Source organism: Cynara cardunculus (genome assembly GCF_001531365.2).
Source record: "Cynara cardunculus var. scolymus isolate 2C chromosome LG 13, CcrdV1, whole genome shotgun sequence".
NCBI classification, from domain to species: Eukaryota; Viridiplantae; Streptophyta; class Magnoliopsida; order Asterales; family Asteraceae; genus Cynara; species Cynara cardunculus.
Window position 1 is genome coordinate 26,211,110 of NC_037540.1, and position 3,642 is coordinate 26,214,751.

The window sequence follows — 3,642 nt, forward strand, 5'->3', positions numbered from 1 at the left end:
GATCCATCCCATCTAAGATCCATCATCCAACGGCTGCTAAGAGGTTTTCAGAGTTCTCTCTCTCTCTCTCTCTCTCTCTATACACATATATTATATAATATTCAAGTATGTAAATAAAAATACACATATATTGATCGTAATTTTATTTATATAAATGAGTTTATAGATATTTTGATTATATATATTAAATACATACATACATATGTATGTGTGTGTGTTCAATTATTGTTATGTAAATAACAAATAGGGTCATATAAGATAAACGAATAAAAAAAAACAAATATTGGGTGTAAGCAATGAAAATGAATAGTCTAATTAATTTAATGTTTTGATAATAATTACATCAATAAAAAACATAATAATAAAAAAATTAAGTGAATCCACAACAAAAGGAAAAATAATCAAAATTCTCACAAAATTCTAAAGCCTCAATGGAGACTTCTCTTTAATCCATGTTCCAATGTCTTAGACTTCTCTTTAATCCATATTCCAATGTCTTATTACATATATTGATAAACTTGTGTATACTCTTCTGCCATAGATGATAGATGGAAAAGAAGAGGAGAGAGCGTACCTATAGTTTATAACTCGTACATGGATATGAAGAACACATAAATGAAAAAAATCTAAAGATTGAGGGATTTAGAGAAAAAAACCAAGGATTGAATGATTTAAATGTTAGAGTTGAAACATACCAAGAGAAGGGAAGGGTTTTTGAGTTAAATGTGAACATTAATTTGCAAAATTACTAAGGAAAAAAAAAATCAAAACGTGGAAAAAAGAGGAAAAGTGGTTTTTAGATGAGAGATGGAAAATAAGAGCGAAGAACGTACCAGTAATTTATAACTCGTACATGGAGATAGAGATGGAGAACACATAAATAGAGTTGAAACGTACCAAGAAAAGGGGAAGGGTTTTTTGAGTTAAATGTACACATAAATAGAGTTGAARCGTACCAAGAGAAGGGGAAGGGTTTTGAGTTAAATGTGAACATTAATTTGCAAAATTATTAAGAAAAAAAAATCAAAATGTGGAAAAAAGAGTAAAATATGATCTCTACGTCGAGGAGATGCCACGTCAGCATATCATGATTCTGCTTTATAGATATATATAGATTGTTTAAATCACAACTCTGATTTATAGAATTAGAAGTAGCTTCAGACTTTTGAGTACAAGACTCAAATCTCTAATTGCTAAAGTCAGAGATAAGACTTGTCTAAGTTTGACAATCAGATTTTTTATTCTCAAATTCAACACTCTGAGTTGTATAATCATACTCATGATGGGAATAAAATGGCTTTCTATTCTCATAGCTTTTGTTAAATTCTGAATTATCAAAAGCAACCCTTTTGTATTCATGTTTAACATTAGAGTTTTGATTCTTACAATCAAACTTATGATTTGTCTTACACACCTCTTTTACCTTTATTACAAAAGTATGAAATTGGGAAAACAAAAAGTGTCTTGATAACAGAGAAGAAGAGTATTTATAGTACAATAAAACAAAACCTAACAAATTATAAAAAGGAAAAGACCAAAAGGCCCTCTAGTGGTAATACTCCCCCTCAAGATGAACCGGGTAAAAACGAATTCTGAAGGTTCATCTTGGATAAAAGAAATTGAAGTTGCGGCCTAGGTAACGGCTTGGTGAGCGCATCTGCCAATTGATAAGCAGACTCAACCGGCATCAATCGAACAAGCTTATCAACCACTTTCTCTCGAACAAAGTGACAATCGATGTCAATGTGTTTTGTCCTCTCATGAAAAGTAKGATTAGAAGCTATTTGCATTGCCGACTTGTTATCGCAAAACAAGAGTATGGACTGATCATGTTGCACATCCAAATCTTTTAACAGTTGTTTGATCCAAACTAACTCACACGTAACTACCGCCATAACCCTATATTCGGACTCAGTTGAAGACCTTGATACCGTGGGCTGCTTTTTCAATTTCCAGGATATCAACGAATTCCCAAGGAAAACACAAAATCCTGTTACAGATCTCCTCGAATCCACACATTTACCCCAATCGGAATCACAATAAGCTTGTAGTAGAAGTGACGATTGAGACGAATAGAAAACACCACTTCCTGGTTTTTCTTTCAAGTATCTCAACAAATGCTTCACAGCTACCATATGCCCTGTTCTTGGTTGTGAAACGTACTGAGAAAGTTTTTGAACAGCAAAACACACATCCGATCTTGTGATAGTCAAGTACAACAATCTACCAATCATTCTTCTATACTGAGATGCATCCGTAAGCAAATCTCCATCATCATCGGTCAACACATGACGTGGATCCATTGGTTCTTTGACGGGTTTTGAGGCTAACATGCCACTATCTTCAAGTAATTGTAAGACATACCTTCTTTGAGATAGTAAAATTCCTTCTTCAGACCTGATAACTTCCAAACCCAAAAAAAACTTAAAATCACACAGATCCTTGAGTTTAAAAGCATTAGTCAATTGTTCCCTTAGTTTAACAATTCCACATTTTGATGCCCTCGTGATGATTATGTCATCAACATACACCAATAGAGCAACAAAATCATGTCCATGACCTTTGTGAAATAACGAATAATCAGCTTTCGATTGTGAGAAACCAATCGACAACATAAAATTTGAAAACTTTGTGTTCCACTGCCTTGATGCCTGCTTGAGCCCGTAAATGGACTTGTGAAGTCTAACAGGAAACTCCCCCTCAACATTATATCCTTGAGGGATGTCCATATAAACCTCTTCTTCAAGATCTCTGTTAAGGAAAGCATTATTCACATCCAATTGAATAAGCTCCCATTGATTAATGAAGGCCAAGGCTAAGACGGTCTTGACAGTAACCATTTTAGCGATGGGAGAAAACGTATCAACAAAATCAAAGCCTTCTTGTTGATGAAACCCCTTTGCGACGAGCCGAGCTTTATACCTCTCGATGACACCAGAAGGTCCATACTTTAGCTTGTACACCCACCTACATCCGACAGAACTTTTTCCTTCCGGTAGTGGAACCACAGTCCACGTATTGTTTGATTCCATGGCTTTAAGTTCTTCCTTCATTGCCAAAATCCATTCTGTATTTTCAGTAGCTTGTTTGTATGATGAAGGTTCCATATTAGTTGATATTGCACAAGCAAAGCTTCTTTGTGCCTCTGTTAACTGTTGATAACCAAAATATTTGGATAATGAATATGGCAATGTACTTGAGTTACCACCATGAACAACATTACAATGATACTCTTTTAGGTAAGAAGGAGGTCGCCGATTTCGAGATGATCTTCGATTACTGTGTTCTGCCTGACTACAATCAACCCCTGTTATTGTTAATTGTAACGCCCCCAGAACCCCGTAGCATGATATTGTCCGCTTTGACTAACCTGCCCGCTATACCACAAAGCAGTAGTCGCACGGTTTTGTTTCTGGCAGCCGCACAACGCAAGCCCCAAAACCGGTCATGCTAGGATGAGGTATCCACACCCTTATAAGGAGTGCTTAGTTCTCCTCACCAACCGATGTGGGACGGGATGTTACAGTGCTAGGCATATACGTGATGACGCGTTTGCCTTGTGGTATAGCGGGCAAAGTAAAACCGTGAGGCATTGTGGACCAGCGTGCCAAAGCGGACAATATCTATCGCTTCCGTGCTGCG